The sequence below is a fragment of the Mandrillus leucophaeus genome, unplaced genomic scaffold, assembly GCF_000951045.1.
Source record: "Mandrillus leucophaeus isolate KB7577 unplaced genomic scaffold, Mleu.le_1.0 Scaffold276, whole genome shotgun sequence".
Lineage (NCBI taxonomy): Eukaryota > Metazoa > Chordata > Mammalia > Primates > Cercopithecidae > Mandrillus > Mandrillus leucophaeus.
In genome coordinates this window covers 3,157,355-3,175,054 of record NW_012102876.1, presented here as the reverse complement: position 1 = coordinate 3,175,054, position 17,700 = coordinate 3,157,355, and the positions used below count along the sequence as shown (strand labels likewise).

Genomic DNA, 17,700 nt, shown 5'->3' with positions numbered 1-17,700 from the left:
CACCCCAAATCAACAGAATATACATTCTTCTCAGAACCACATTGCACTTATTCTAAAATTGACCACATAATTGGAAGTAAAACACTCCTCAGCAAATGCATCAGAATGGAAATAATAACAAACTGTCTCTCAGACCACAATGCAATCAAATTAGAACTTAGGATTAAGAAACTCAGTCCAAACCACAGAACTACGTGGAAACAGAACAATGTACTCCTGAATGACTACTGGGTAAATAACGGAACTAAGGCAGAAATCAGGAAGTTCTTTGAAACCAGTGAGAACAAAGACATAACATACCAGAATCTATGGGACACAGCTAAAGCAGTGTTAAGAGGAAAATGTATAGCACTAAATGCCCACATCAGAAAGCTGGAAAGATCTCAAATCGACACCCTAAAATCACAATTTAAAGACCTAGAGAAGCAAAAGCAAACAAATTCAAAAGCTAGCAGAAGACAAGAAATAACTAAGATAAGAGCAGAACTGAAGGAGATAGAGACACGAAAAACCTTTCAAAAAAAAAAAAAAAAATCAATGAATCCAGGAACTGGCTCTTTGAAAAGATTAGCAAAATAGATGGACTACTAGCTAGATTAATAAAGAAGAAAAGAGAGAAGACTCAAATAGACACAACAAAAAAAATGATAAAGGAGATATCACTACTGATCCCACAGAAATATAAACTACCATCAGGGAATACTATAAACACCTTTACGCATATAAACTAGAAAATCCAGAAAAAAAAAAAGAATAAATTCCTGGACACATATGCCCTCCCAGAAGTCAAATCAATGATTAGACCAATAACCAGGTAGAAGTTGAATCCCTGATTAGACCAATAACAAGTTCTGAAATTGAGACAGTAATTAATAGCCTACCAACCAAGAAAAGTCCAGGACCAGACAGATTCACAGCCAAATTCTAAGAGGAGCTGGTACCATTGCTTCTAAAATGATTCCAAGCAACAGAAAAAGAAGGACTCTGCCCTAACTGTTTTAATGAGGCCAGCATCATTGTGATACCAAAACCTGGCAGAGATACAACAAAAAAAGAAAATTTCGGGCCAATATCCCTGATGAACATCGATGCGAAAATTCTTAATTAAATACTGGCAAACTGAATCTAGCAGCACACTAAAAAGCTTATCCACCACCATCAAGTCGGCTTCATCCCTGGGATGCAAGCCTGGTTCAACATACACAAATCAATAAGTTATTCATCACATAAACAGAACCAAAGACAAAAACCACATGATTATCTCAATAGATGCAGAAAAGGCCTTTGATAAAATTCAACACATCTTTCATACTAAAAACACTCCATAAACTATGTATTGATGGAACATATCTCAAAGTAATGAGTTACTTATGACAAACCCATAGCCAATATCGTACTGAATGGGCAAAAGCTGGAATCATTTCCTTTGAAAACTGGCACAAGACAAGGATGCCCTCTCTCACCACTCCTATTCAACATAATATTGAAAGTTCTGGCCAGGGCAATCTGGCAAGAGAAAGAAATAAAGTGTATTCAAATAGGAAGAGAGGAAGTCAAATTGTCTCTGTTTACCGATGACATGATTGTATATTTAGAAAACTTCATCATCTCAACCCAAAAACTCCTTAAGCTAATAAGCAACTTCAGCAAAGTCTCAGGATACAAAATCAATGTGCAAAAATCACAAGCATTCATATACACCAATAATAGACAGAGAGCCAAATAATGAGTGAACTCCCATTGACGGTTCCTACAAAGGGAATAAAATATCTACAAATACAACTTACAAGGGATGTGAAGGACTCCTTCAAGGAGAACTACAAACCACTGCTTAAGGAAATAAGAGAAGACACAAACAAATTGAAAAACATTCCATGCTCCTGGATAGGAACAATCAATGTTGTGAAAACGGCCATACTGCCCAAAGTAATTTATAGATTCAATGCTATCCCCATCAAATTACCACTGACTTTCTTCACAGAATTAGAAAAAAACTACTTCAAATTTCATATGGAACCAGAAAAGAGCCCACATAGCCAAGACAATCCCAAGCAAAAAGAACAAAGTTGGAGGTATTATGCTACCTGACTTCAAGCTACACTACAAGGCCACAGTAACCAAAACAGCTTGGTACTGGTACCAAAACAGATATATCGACCAATGGAACAGAACAGGGACCTCAGAAATAATACCACACATCTACAACTATCTGATCTTTGACAAACTTGACGAAAACAAGCAATGGGGAAAGGATTCCCTATTTAATAAATGGTGTTGGGGAAACTGGGTAGCATATGCAGAAAACTGAAACTGGATCCCTTCCTTATATCTTATACAAAAATTAACTCAAGATGGATTAAATATTTAAACATAAGACTAAAACCATAAAAACCCTAGAAGAAAACCTAGGCAATACCATTCAGGACATATGTATGGGCAAAGACTTCATGACTAAAGCACCAAAAGCAATGGCAACAAAAGCCAAAATTGACAAATGGGATCTAATTAAACAAAAGAGCTTCTGCACAGCAAAAGAAACTAGCATCAGAGTGAACAGGCAACCTACAGAATGGGAGAAAATTTTTGCAATCTACCCATCTGACAAAGGTCTAATATCCAGAATCTACAAGGAACTTAAACAAATTTACAAGAAAACAAACAAACAACCCCATCAAAAAGTGGGCAAAGGATATGAACAAACACTTCTCAGAAGAAGACATTAATGCAGCCAATAAACATATGAAAAAAAACCTTATCATCACTGTTGTTAGAGAAATGTAAATCAAAACTAAAATATCGTCTCATGCCAGTTAGAATAGTGATCATTAAAAAGTCAGGAAACAACAGATGCTGGAGAGGATGTGGAGAAAAAGGAATACTTTTACACTGTTGGTGAGAGTGTAAATTAATTCAACCATTGTGGAACACAGTGTGGGATTCCTCAAGGATCTAGAATTAGAAATACCATTTGACCCATCCATGCCATTACTGGGTATATACCCAAAGGATTATAAATCATTCTGCTATAAAGACACATGTAAACTATGTTTATTGCAGCACTATTCACAATAGCAAAGACTTGGAACCAACCCAAATGCCCATCAATGATAGGTTGGATAAAGAAAATATGGCACATACACACCATTGAATACTATGAGCCATAAAAAGAATGAATTCATGTTATTTGCAGGGACATGGATGAAGCTGGAAGTCATCATTCTCAGCAAACTAACACAGGAACAGAAAACCAAACACCGCATGTTCTCACTCATAAGTGAGAGTTGAACAATGAGGACACATGGACACAAGGAGGGGAATATCACACATTGGGGCCTGTCAGTGGGGGGTGGGAGCAAGGGGAGGGATAGCATTAGGAGAAATACCTAATGTAGATGATGGGTTGATGGGTGCAGCAAACCACCATGGCACATGTATACCTATGTAACAAAACTGCACATTCTGCACACGTATCCCAGAACTTCAGAATAATAATAATAATAATAAAAGATAATGCCGATCTGCAGTTCCCAATTACATGCTGGCCACAGTATTAACTTGTGGTCAGACTAGAAGAAAGACTCCTGAGGTACCATTTTCCTTTGGAAAAAATAATAATAACCATTTTATAATGTTGTTTGTTCACTTATTTATTATCTGTCTTTCTCACTAGATTGTACACTGAACAATAAGAAGAATCATAGCTGGCAAGCTTATGATGTTATTCTCGATACCTCACAGCACCTAGAAGATAGCAGGTGCTCAATAAACATTGGCTGGATGATTGGATGGACAAGGATTCAGGGGTGAAAGTAAAGAAGACATGAGTTCTAGGACAGGAAGCAGAATAATGTAAGATGAATAGGTCTTAGGTTGGCAACCCTCGGCATCTTAGGGGTACCATGAAGAACCTCAGGATATGCCTCATATATGAGGCAGTCTATAAGGAAGAAGAGGCCATGAAAACAGGAGATGGGAGAGACACCGGCAAAGTTTACCTTCCTTACAAATCTTTTTTTAAATTTTTGAGACAGAGTCTCATGTTTTTGCCCAGGCTGGAGTGCAGTGGCGCGATCTTGGCTTACTGCAACCTCCGCCTCCCAAATTCAAGTGATTCTCCTGCGTCAGCCACCTGAGTAGCTAGGATTACAGGCATGCTCCACCAGCTCAACTAATTTTTGTATTTTTAGTAGAGATGGAGTTTCATCATGTTGTCCAGCCTGGTCTCTAACTCCAGAGCTCAAGTGATCCACCTACCTCGGCCTCCCAAAATGCTTGGATTATAGGCGTGAGCCACCGCACCCAGCCTGCAATTTTTCCTCTGCTTGCAAATAATATATGTAACACACCTATAAGAGTAACTGGCACAGTAGGCATTATATAAGTGATTGTTATTTTTAATGTGATTGTGCCAGTAATTTTGAGCCCCAGAGGAGGCAGCTGACTCTTTGTCCAGTTGACAGTAGTAGATCACAGAACACTGAATAGCTCAGTCAACAAGAGAGCAGCTTGGGCCCTCCAGTCCTGCAGTCAAGGCCAGTTACCAGAGGCAGGACTGCCCCTCTGCTTGGCAGGCCCTCGCTCCTGGCACCACCTGGCCAGCTGCCCCACTGGCACCCATGTCATCACCTCCCACAAGCATGGCTAGGCATCTCCCGAGGCTTCTCAGATGTTAGGAGAAACTGCTGCCAGCTCTGGGAGTGTGAGAACGGGGGAAATCATTCAGCTCTGATGGGTGGATTTAAAAGTCTGTTTCTAAAAATGGCTATTAATAGGTTTTTCTCTACACCAACCATCCCTACTCCTGTTTCATCAACAGCAACTGCATTGCTATTCACTGTCCTTGTGACCTCAAGTGATTTTACCAGTCAAAACAAATACCTACTGCCTAGAATAGACCAAAAATAAAAGAGATAAGAAAGGAGAGTATGACATGAGGGCTAAGCTTTCTGTCAGTTTGTGGAATGTTTTCAAGATCATGTTACTGCAAAGAAATACATAAAATTCAAAAGGAGGGTGGTAACTGGGAACTCATACAGTCATCACAAATGGACACACAAGAGTGACAGCAGGAGCTACCTCAACAGACGCTTAGGTTTGCAATATACAACATTGTTTAATATTAAAGCACCTCATCTGCATTGTTTAATATTCAAGTCTTTCTATGGAGAGACTCAAAAGCCCTCTGCCTAAGTTGACTGAGGCTGATTCAAGACCCTATTTCAGGATGGCAGGCAAAGAGCTACCTTTCAAAGATGGTAGGTATAAGAGACAGACATCACTCAAGGAGGGAGTTACCCTCTACCACTTACTTCCTGGACAGGACATCAACCCCTCAGGGCCTCTGAAAACTTATGTAGAGTAGTGATAAAATGCTAGGATATTATCTGCCCAAAGCCTAAAGCCTAGTCAAGATGACCGTTTTGTCTTCTGCGGGGATGATCATCTTGTGTTCCAACAGAGGAGAAAAGTTTGGTTCACGCTGCGTATGCAAGTATTTATTAACTACCCGTAGCAGTGTGAATGGAGACTTTCTTAAAACTTCCTGCCCAATCTAACTGCTAGCTGGGTGAAGTTGGCCCAGCCATGCCCTATTTAGCTGGCTATGAAACAACATTTTAACTTTTATCCTAAATTACCATAATAGACATTCTCTTAACTTGCTGTCTCACTGTCAGAATCTCATGAGACTGGAAGCATTATAATAGTGACAGGCAGGTAAGTAGATAGAGACATAGATGATAGCTGAATGGATGGATGGATGGATGGATCGATAGATAGATCCAAATTTAGCTGGATCTATTTTTTTAAAGTTAGTTTTTAAACATTGGTTAGAATGTGCCAAAATGCTGGGACAAAATCCTGAGACTACTGATGATATCCACTATCCTCAACACCAGCTTCAACTTCCAGAACTACTAGCTCTTTAAATGACACTTGAATTTCTGCTGCTAGTGACATTTTAATTTAAGCTTCTCTCAGGCAAATGTCTGGATTATCCAGGCTTAAGCTCTATCCAGTACTGGGAAATCATCACTGAAGTCTCCACCCAGTCTGCCTCTTCTGACTCACTCCTCTCCGTCAAGTCTGCCAAAATTAGATGTAGCCCATGGCCGTGGAGAATGAGTTTGATCCTTCAGTCTTTCCCTCTCCTTCTGGACTGGATGTTCTCAGGGGGCATGTAGCAGATCTAAACTCTATCACATCTGTGACTTCTGCAGCCCACACAGGGCTTCACAATGTGTTAGGAATGGAACAGAAGCTTTAGGATGTGGATTAATCAAGAACTAATTGGACACTTACCATCTGCTTTACATACATTACTTCACTTAATCATTATAGCAACTTGTCAAGTAGATATGTTTTACTGTCATCCCTTTCACGAACAAGGAAATGGAGGTTCAGAGAAATATCCCATATCTAGTGAATGGCAGGGCTGGGATTGGAATCTTGGATTTTTCTGACTCGAAATCCCTCGATTTTTAGCCAGTGAGCTCTGCTGCCTAATACCTGGTCACAGCTATGCCCCTTGAGGGGGTCACACAAAATTGATTCTAGCTGACTACTTTCCTTTCCTCCCCAAATCCTCTAACCTGTTGCAAGTTACAACAGGTCTAAATTTAATGTCTTTAAAGCAGCCCAAGGATGAGAATTGATAATCTCATCACAAAGATGCTATTCTTTAGACGAAGTGCACCTGGCATAGCACCAGAGCAGAAAACTCTCTTAAAGAAATGTATCTCCAAAATTTGTATGATAAAACAAAAGATTTTTGTGGCTTTCAGAATTCTCCAAGCCCTATGGAGTGATCTAAAAGTGTCAGGTCAAGATTTTCACCATCTTTTCAAAACAGCTGACAGATGGGGCTGGTGTATCATCAGTCTTCACCACATAGTTTCTGATACATCAAGGAGAAGGGGATGTAGAAGTAATTCATGTAACTAATTTTTATTGAGGTTATACTATGAGGAAGACATTGCATGCTGGCTATGAGATGCCCAAGACAGTATCCTGGATCTGAAGAAAACACATGCACCTGATGGCGATACATGTGCTAATAAGTGTACGCTGCAGCCAAATGTGGAAAGAGCCATGACTACTACAAATGCTAAATGTCAAAGGAATGTAGAGGATGAATGAGTCACTTCCATGTGGCATTATTGAGGAGGCCATCATAGCGGAGGTGACCCTGGAGATGCCGAACCCTGAAACATGCCAAAGTTTTTAAGTGGACCCAGTGTAGATGGGGCACCCAGGCATTGTACAACATAAAAGTGAAGGAAAGAACAAGACCAAAGAGCATGTCAAAGTACTGGAGAGATGTCTTTAATTCTATTTGTAGAATTAGAAATGTCATATTATTCAGTTCTCTGAAGATGAGGTCTCTTACAGGGTACATGTCTATTGCTCAATTTCTGCACATTCAGCTACAAAAGTAATGGGTGACTATACTCAGAGACAATGCCATTCTCTCTCATGATCTGACCTAAATAGCTTCTCCTCCACCATCTTCATCTACCACCTCTGACACTTCCATGGGTGTCAGCTTTGCCAACACTGCCATTGGAAGTGTTTCTGCCCCTCTCTTCCATGCTTCCATAGTCCTTGTATGAATGCACCTCTTGTTACATCTACCCGCTGAATTAGAACTGCCCCTTACTAACTGTTCCTCACCCGTACCCTTCGTACACTATAAGCTCCTTCAAGGCAGAGAATTGTATTATATTGACCACAGTGTCTCCACTGCCTAAAACTAAACAGGAACTCAGAAAATAACTACTGAAGAAATTAAACAACCAAATGAGTCTTGGGAGAATTACACAAATTTAGAGGGTGAGAAAAAGGCATCCAGTGATCTTTAAAGTTCTCTCCAGCTCTAAGAATCTACAATTCTAACAGAGCCAGTGGAAGTGAAAAAAGCTAGTCAGAAGCCCACAGTAGGGAGCAGGGAATACCCTAGGTATTTCTCTGGAAAGACCACAGCACATCAGACTTCATGCACTAGTCCCAAGCCAGAGGGAACCTGCACACTACAAGTGCTAGTGCAGCCTAGGGATGCGCCCTAAAATCAGATGGCCTGGGTTCAAGACTCAGTTCTGCCACTATGAGTTGTATGACCTAGGACAAGTTAGCTAACCTTATGCCTCAGTTTTCTCCTCTGTAATATAAGAACAATAACAGTGTCTGAGGGCTGAGGTGGGAGGATCACTTGAGGCCAGGAGTTCAAGACCAGCCTGGCCAATATAACGAGACCTTGTCTCTACAAAAAATTAATTTTTTAAATTAGCTGAGCATGGTAGCTTGCCCCTGCAGTCCCAGCTACTTGGGTGGCTGAGGTGGGAGGGTCGCTTGAGCCCAAGAGTTCGAGGCTGCAGTGAACTGTGATTGTGCCACTGCACTCCAGCCTGGGTGACAGAGCAAGACCCTGTCTCTAAAAAAGTAAAAATGGAAATAAAATTTAAAACAAGAATAATATAATAACAGTGTCTACCTCAAAATGTTGTAGTATTGAATTAAATGGGTTAACATATATAAACTGCTTAGAACAATTCCTGGCACACTGTATGACCTAAAAACATTAGCTGTTATTACTTGACTTCCCTCCATAATGTTACCAAAGAAAACTCAGTATAATAGGAATCTGGATTGGAATCTTCAACACCTCTGTCAAAACCAGAGAAAGAGGAATGGAGAATGTCTATTTTCATTGGAACCCTAGCTCCACTGTACACTTGGCAATCCCTCTCCTGTTGGGGAAGTCCCTGGGCAGCCTTATAATTCAGAAGCTATGCCAATTTGTAGAGATGTGGACTCCCTCCTTCAGTTTTCTAAAAGAGCAAAGCAAAATAGAACAAAACAAAGGAAGCAACAGAGCCTGCCTTCTCCAGAATTCCACACCACAGGGGAAGATGTTTCAGGACCAATTAAGTAATGGACTTCATGTAGCTCACTACCAAACGACGACACAGAATCCAGACAATGCTTTTAAAAAATAATAATCTCATGTTGCTTATCATTCAACTGTATCTTCTAAAATCCCTCTAGTTTTCAAGAATCACTTTTAGAAAGCCAATGCAGCTCTGACTTTCTCTTATTCAAGTTTCTCAAAAGCTGTGGATCTTTCCATCAAAAATCCCTCTCCTCAAATGACTGGGTGCATTTTACTCTTTACTGTGTCCTTTTGGTAGGAATTGTGTTTTAACCGGGCTGCATGGCAACCTTTCAGATACAAAATGAATACATGCTTTTAACCACTGACCTCGGCACCCCCAACTGTAGGATATCCATCACATTTTCATCACAATCATAGAGCATCTTTTGTGCTCTACATCAGAGAGGCAGTTGGACACCACCCCAAAGGATTTCCCGATATACTTTCTACACATCAAAGTGAAGGTTTTTGAAACTCACTGTAATCCATGACTTTGCAAACAAAAGTGCTGCACATTAGAGATCCTTTTGCAATGGCCATAGAAACCAAAAGGCCTTTCCTCCTCCTCTCACTATAATATTGACATTTGGAAAGAAGAGAGTAGATGAAAAAAGAAAACTTTGGTAGAAATGACAAAAATGTGAAGTAAAATAAGGCCATAAACCTCAGAGTCCACAAAGGCCAAGAGAAATTGGAAACAGGGAGACTAGAGATGATCCTGAAAAAAGTGTCCAAAATTATGCCATATACAGAGCCCAGACTTAGACTGACTTAAGATGGGCAAAACACATATTTCTGTATGGGATTTGCCCTTCAGCGCTGCTGCTGACGTAATCTAGATATTGCTGTTTACAATTGCCATTAGAACAGGCAGCAGGCTCCTCTGTTAACATTTTGTTATTACATTTTGTTACTACTTTATTGCCTCTTGAAGATAACTAATAATAAAAGCTTGAAAGGAGACTACTTCTGAGGAATCTCCACCTATATATTATAGATGGGCCAGCTTCCCAAAGTTGGTCTGAATATTATTTACTTGGCTCTAGAAACAATTTCCAACAGAAACTGTAACCTAAAATTGAAAAGAAAATGGAACATTAAAGGGCAAGTACATAAGGAGGAAATAAATCTCCCATAATCTCACTGACGTAACACAATCATGTTCACACATTTACTTCCAAGCCCTTTAATATTTCTATCATTTTACAATAACATTCATGAGTATACAGTCCACTTAGTATTTTGCAATTTGAATTAAGCATTCATTAACATAAGCCAATGTTTCTAAAGTCTTAATAATGATTACACAAATGCTTACTTAACACAAGACATACTTTCTCTGGAGGATGATTCAGTTATTTACAACATGCCTATGAGAAAACACTTTCTGAGTGTCATCTTCAGGTTCCAGGAACAGCAAATCTCCCTCTTGTGTTCCTGGCACCCCATTCCATACTTCCTTGATTTTCGGACCCCTGGGAGAAAAGGCTCTGAGTGGTTTCCTTTGACTTTTATAGGGGTCCTACAGAACAGTGGAAATACAGAAATTCTGAGTGGGAATGAAGTCTCCAAGGATTCAGAGTGGAGGGTGGGAGTTCCAGGAAGTTAGAGATGCTGACAGATGCTGGGGTCTCCTACCTCTGGTCTATTTCCTAAACATCTCCTTTTGTGTTTTCCGTGGGCTCAAGAATTGTCCCTGTCCACCTCTGGTTCCAAGGCACCACCTGTGTCTTCTGAATAGGAGCTCCTTCTTCCCTGGGCTCTGCTTAAAGCTGGAGATAAATAGAGTTAACATCTCTGTGCTGTGCTCCTCCAGCACTTCATTCTGTAGTGGGCCTCTGGGCACCCAAAGGGCTGATGTAAGATGTATACACACTCCAGATGGGCATGTCAGCATCACAGATGGGGACATTGGGGGACAAGAGTCACCAGGGTGAAAGAAGGGGCTCTGGCAAAAGGAAGGGTGAAGGGAAGAGATGAGAGGAGGGAGCCTCAGCAGACGTCTCTTTGAATGACTCACTCATTCACTAACTGCTTAAGAGCACCACCTAAGTACCCGTGATATATCAATGAACAAATAGACAAAGTCCCTGACTAAGTGGATCTTAAATCACAGTAGGAATGAACAGACAATAAGCAATAGACATACTAAGTATGGGGGAAAGTAGGATGTGTAGGGGGAACAAGAAGGTTGAAAGGACTGTTCATGACTTCCCACGTGTCAGTCAAAGCAGCTCCCATTGAGAAAGTGAGAAACCTTGAAAAAGGGAGGGAGTTAACTCTGTAGCTATGGAGGGGTGGTGTGCTCTAGGAAGGAGGACCAGCCAGTGCAAAGTCTGGGTAGGAACACAACTGACTGAGGAGGCCAATGGGGTTGGGGCAGTGAGTGACGCACAGAAGAGTAGCAAGAAATGAAGTTAGAGAGCGTCAATGTGAAAGGCATCATCTAGACTTGGATGTGGCCAGGTTTTGAGCAAAGAGTGACATGTTGAAACTTAGTTTTAAAAAAATCACCGTGGCCATTGTGTTGAAAATAAAAGGAGCTAAAGGGAAAGAAAGGAGACCAGCCAGGAGGCTGCTGCAGGCATTAATCAGAGAGATGCTGGTGGTTTCAATCAGTGGGGACCCATGGTGAACAGGGGCTGGATTCCAGATTTAGTCTGAAGACAGAGCAACAGGATTTTCTGGTGGATTCCATAAGGGGTCTGAAAGAAAGAGAGTGGTCAAGGATAGGACCAAGATCTTAGCATCTCAAGATATGGTTAACAGACACAGGAGAAGACTGAAGAAGACTGGAAATTGGGAGATCAATTCAGAGGTTCTTGCATAATCTAGATATGAGATGGCAAAGGAGTGAAAAAGGGTGATGGTAGTGGGGATATAGAGAAACATAAATTTTTAAAGGCTGGGGTAAAATTGACAGAGTAAAACAATGAAAGCTTCATATCAACATTTTGTGGTAGTATCTTCAATTTCCATTTTCCCTTTATTTAATAATGTAGAATTTTTAGCTGAATACATGGGTACCCAGCCAAAGATTACATTTTCCATGTTCTCTTGCAGCTAAATGTAGCATATGACCAACTTCTGGCCAACTGAATGTAAGTGGAAGTGATATTTATAACTTCCAAGTTGTGCCCTTAAAAGGGATTTCCCCTTCCCAATTGACTTCTGCGTGGAATTGATAGCAGAGGTGAGACCTGTCATCCTGGACTTTGAAATGTAAAATGCATACTGGATGGCAGAGAAACAAAGTCAAACCACACATCAACTCACGATTGCTTGCCCAGACTTGTTCATAACAGAGAAATATACTTCTATCTTGTTTAAGCCTCTGTATCTGGGGTTCACATTGTTGTCACTGCCTAACCTGTAGCAAGTAATAAACATTCTTTGAGCTGTTCTAAAAACAAAGCCCCAATACCAATACTTACCAATCCTGTGAAGTTAGGACAGTATTCAACAGAGTCAAGTTTAATTTCAACCTGCCTCTGCTAGTTTGTTCCAACATATCTGAACAGTATTTGAGCTTCAATGCCCTGAGTCATTAATGGCACAAGCTCAAATCTAGAGTAAATTGCCACTTATGGAGCTAATATTTACCCAATAATCCACTGCTTCTCTCAACTGGGAGGCACAATTCTACATCATATCTGAAGCTGAGGTCTCAAGAAGATATATTATGTAATCTGCCTTCCAGGCAAAAAACAGCATCACCAATAAACTTCTAATTATCCATACAACCCACTTACCGTCTCCTGAATGATTGATGAGCCAAAGTCCATGATAACAACCTCCCCTTATCCAAAGGAGACAAGATCAAGTTCTAAGCTAGCAGAGAACAAAATCATATACTTTATTCAAAGGCAAATCCTAGCTGTGTGGGAGTCTAATAAATCATCATTGAATACAGAAGGGATGCAGCTGAAACCTGTGCAGTCTCAGATGTACAGCCAACACTGCAGCACTGTGCATCAAGCCTTTGCAGGTTTACTGCTCTAAATATATCAAGTCCACCTGGGAAGGCCATCACCCATGATGCCTTGCAGTCTCTGAGGCCCTACTACATGAAATGTCCTGGTCCATAATCACAGTGATTTCACTAAGCACACTTTCCATTCATTCTTTCCCTGACTATCAAGCTCAAGAGATCAAAAAACTGCAGAGAAGCAGGTGAAGGATCAGTGGAATTTCATAGCAAAAAACTCACTGCTGGCACACGGATCAAAGGGGGAAGATTGAGGTGTTCTGGGAAATAACACACCCCTTCAGTTAAATGACCTGAAGTCTGGGAAGATGAGAGTCAAGTGGGTGCATTTCCTCCAAAATGGGCCATATGTAGGCATTTATTTAGGCAGCAAGATCTTTGGGCTGTAAAGTAGTGACAGTAAGATTAATAAAGTTGAGAGGAAAGGGGCCATGACATGACTGAAATCACTTAAAGAACAAATATTTATTGAGCATTTCAAGTCAGAGAGAATGCCACATGACAAGACAGAGTCTCTGTCCTCATGGTCTAGTGTGGAAGACAAACCAACAAGCCATTGTAGTAGTGTGCTCAGTGCCAGAAGGAAACAGTGTGATAAGAAAAATAGGAGGGGACTCAGATCTAGTTTGGCAAGTGGGGAACAGGACAGCTCTTCCTAAAAGATGCTATAGGTAAATGGAGGTCAGAAATATGTTGATGGCCCATCAACACGTTGCTACACTTACAGAATGGGGATGGCATCTTCCTATGAAGGTATCCCTGTGAAATGGGGCTGATAGTTGCCTATTTAATGCGAGTAAAAGATGGCTCATATAACCAAAGATTTACTCTGTTGCCAAATCCGTATGGACAATAGAAGAGGTTATTACATAAATTTTAGAAGAAAGGCAGAATATCAGTCTTAAAAAGGAAATAGAAGCTCATGAGTAGTTAATTTGCATCATTTGGAAAATCTAGACTCCTCGAGGGAGTTTGGAATCATCTAGTATCAGTTCTGTCACCATCAGGAATATGCCTAAATCAGTCTACGTGGTTGTGAATTGTCATCATTATTCAGTAGACTCAAATATAGCAGGCAGGTTGCCTCTGTCCACTTCTATGACCAATGATAATCTCTGTGGAGTTGCTTGGCTTCTTCCTTGGCTTGTCTTTTCTTTGGAAAATGAGAATGTTGGATGAGAACAATGATTTTCAAAAACTTTTTGTTACTACAATCCACAGTAAAAATAGTCATTTTACATGCTGACCTGATAAAATATCCATCTTTACTAATTTCAATGCATTTGCTATTTTTCTATTTCATTCTAATACATTTCTTTTTAAAAAATTGCTGGTAGATCCACTAAGCTAATTTCATGTCTCATAGTTTGTAACTTATAGTCTGAACAATTCCAAACTAGATCATCCCTGAGGGGCCTTCCTACCCCAATTATGGAAATCATCCTCATTATCACCTAATATCTACCACACAGGGGCTGTCTCCTATGATCCTTAAAGCAGTAGTGTAACACGGACAGAGGAGCTTACGAGATTCATCACAGATCCCGCGGCCAGAGCATGACACAGCTGGTACCAGAACCCAGTGAATGCACAATAGCAGCAATGCTTGCCCTGGTTGGCACCTCTTCTCTCAGAGAATTCCACCTCCTGACCACCCTGTCATACAGCTGCAACTTAAATGCCACTCCTAATCTGTCGAAATGAGATGCAAATCTAGTGAACACATTCCAAGAATTTAATGTTAATTTTTATATTAATGCCCTTGCTGGATCTTTTAGGCACTACCCCATGCCAAACGCAGGTGGATGAAACTCATTCCCTGGCCTGGAAGGGCTCTCCTTCTAACAGAAAAAAATCCACCCACAGACCTGAACACTAAGCATGGCACTGAAGACTCTTTCTAAACTGCACTTCCATTTTGCTTCCTCAGTAATAAGCTCATTGTTCGATTTAACCTCAGCACTATCTTCCCACCTGGCTGATGGAAAATACCAAGGCTCAAGCCTTCCGTGGAGACTCTCTGAGCACTGGAGACCAACAGAACAGCCAGAGGGTGGCACTCCAGCGGGAAGAGAAGGGCACTCACAGCACCTCCCAGGAAGCACTCCCTCTGTTGCTCCCCTTCTGTCCCTAAAGGGTAAGTGAATAGGGGATGCCAACAGGCTGTCAGCCTCCTTCTACATACCCTTCTCATTCTAGACAAGCATCAACTGACTTCAGGAATATATAAAAGACGTTGTTTAACATCATGGAAAGGTCAGGTCGCTAGATTTATGGATAACACCTGTATTAGTCTGTTCTCATACTGCTGTGAAGAAATACCCAAGACTGGGTAATTGATAAGGAAAGAGGTTTGATCGACTCACAGTTCCACATGGCCGGAAAGGTCTCAATAAACTTACAATCCTGGCGGAAGGCACCTCTTCACAGGGTGGCAGGAGAGAGAATGAGTGCCAGCAGGGGAAATGTGCCAGGCACTTATAAAACCATCAGATCTCAGGAGAACTCACTCATTATCACGAGAACAGCATGGGGGAAACCACCCCCGAGATTCAATTACCTCCTACAGGGTTCCTTCAACAACACGTGGGGATTATGGGGATTACAATTCAAGTTGAGATTTGGATGGAGACACAGCCAAACCATATCAACAACTTATTTATAGTACTTGGGAGAAAAAAATTTACATCAGAAGCAAACGACAGGGACAAGAGTGATTTCAGGGGACCAAAACCTAAGTTTTAAAGAAAGACTTAAAGATCTTCCTTCATTTTCTTAACTACTCACAAAGCAATAAGCGCTGGTTAGTAAAATGCCAGTACTTCTAAGGCAATTATTTTCACAATGATTGGAACCTGTAGTGGAAATGTATTGTTTTGCTTTCCACATCCATTCCTCCTCTTTCTGCTGACAGTATCCATATTTACTGTGAGGATCTATATTTCCTTTATTCCAAGCCAGATGGTGTGGGTGGCCCTACCTTAAACCCTATTTTAACTCCAGGGGTGGGCTCTGACTGGCTTTAATTACTGGTGATTGGTTTTGGTTGGGGACTGGGAAGAGAGTCTAATCAGAGTCAATAAGGCAGAAGGATTCGCTTTCTGAGGCGTCAGAGAAAGAGTCTTTTCTCTTCCACAAGAGCTACCAGAAAAGAGTATCTTTCTATTCCTGGATGATGTGGTGTGAGAACAGGAGATGGAGGACTGTGGCAATAACGAGGTGAGAGACTTCACTGGATAGAGCTTGAGGATGAAGCTGACCTTGCAGAGGCAGAGTAGAGAGCCAGAGAGAATCTGCATCTTGAGCAACGCCATCTGGGCTTCTGGCTCAAGCCCTGCCTGCAACCTTTCCTCAAGATTCTTTAAAGGAGCCTTTGTGGGCTTAAGCCAGTTTGTATTTTCTAATGCTTACTAGCGAAGTAATTCAAGGTGATAACAAATACCTTGAACACTTTGAAAAGTGGTAGTGTCCAAACAATTTAAGGTTTCTTTTGGAAAGAGCAGGAGTCCAATGTGATAGAGGTTGATTTTTTTTCCTTAGCTGCTTCCATTAATTCTGCAGGAAACAATCACAATACTTCACATTATATAGTTGCTCCTACTTCTCAAAAACATATTTTCCACACAGATTTCCTCACCTGAATTTCACAATCCAGAGTCAGAGCAATTATCAAACATTTTTTATTTTGCAGTAATTGTTATTCAGCACTTTATACAGTTTAAAATATGATTTCAAGTTCAGTGATTCATTTTATTGTCACAATAACCAAATGAGATAGAAATGTTGAGTCTATCATATCTATTTTAGGCTGGAGAAAGTTGAGCCTCAGATAAGTTCAATGAGATGTGTGAGTTAATTTGAGGAGGTAGGGGGAGACAGGACTTAAATCTCAGTCTCTTGCTTCTGTTTCTCTCACCCAATCCTCTAAACCAAATATACTAAACTCTATTCCCAGAAACAAATACAAAAGGGCTAGCGGTGGGTTGAACTTGACCAAAGCATTGGAAATCTGGATTCCAGTGGCAGAGCCAGAACTAACTAGCTGGTGACCTTGGGCAAGTTTCCTTTGTCTTGTTTTTTGTCAAAGAAGAGGTTTAAACTAGGATCTCTAATGCTCCTGCAAGCTCTAAAATTTCTGTAAGTCTAGAGTTTTCCGTCCTTTCTCTCAAATTAATTTTTTTCCCAGAATAATAATCACAACCTTATTTATTCTCCCACTGGGTACCAGGCACTGTGCTAAGGTACCCCCATTTTCTACTCCCTTTTTCTCTTTAGATCTCACGACATTCCTGAGACAATTATATCTCTTTTACAGATAAGGAAACCTGGACTCATGTAGGTTAAATGAACTGCCCCAGACCAGCAAAATTAGTAAGCATCAAGCGGAGAGCTGACCGCAGGTCAGACTGACCGCGAGGATCTAAACCTGGTCTATGTTGTTATTGCAGAAGAAATCAGGCTCCCTGCATTACTGGTCGCCTCTCTCCGCGCATAAAAGGGAGAGGAGGGACAAGAAAGCCAAACCAAGTCACAACAAGCCCCTGCAAGGCAAAAACAGAAAAACCGCTGGAAGGGCTCCCGGGAGGATCCTTTCCAGGTCCAGGGGGCGGGGCGCAATTTTCCGGCAGCCACGGGACCGCAACGCGGGCAGTCCTGCCCTCGGGCCCATTACCTTGTTAAGATGAGGGTTCCTGGTGACATCGTATCCGCGCTTCTTCAGGGGCACAGGGCGCGCCGGGCCGGGCTTGGAGTGGCAGCCTTGGGCGGGCGTGGAGGGTGCCCA

General features: G+C 41.2%; 1 protein-coding gene across 1 annotated transcript in view; it reads right to left on the bottom strand.

Annotated features, from left to right (window-relative positions):
• Window positions 1–17,700, bottom strand: part of ME3 (malic enzyme 3, NADP(+)-dependent, mitochondrial) — a 216,336-nt gene extending 198,636 nt beyond the window's left edge. The window contains exon 1 of the mRNA XM_011984908.1: window positions 17,590–17,700. The gene's annotated coding sequence lies outside the window, so the exon portion shown is untranslated. The remainder of the gene's footprint in view (window positions 1–17,589) is intronic.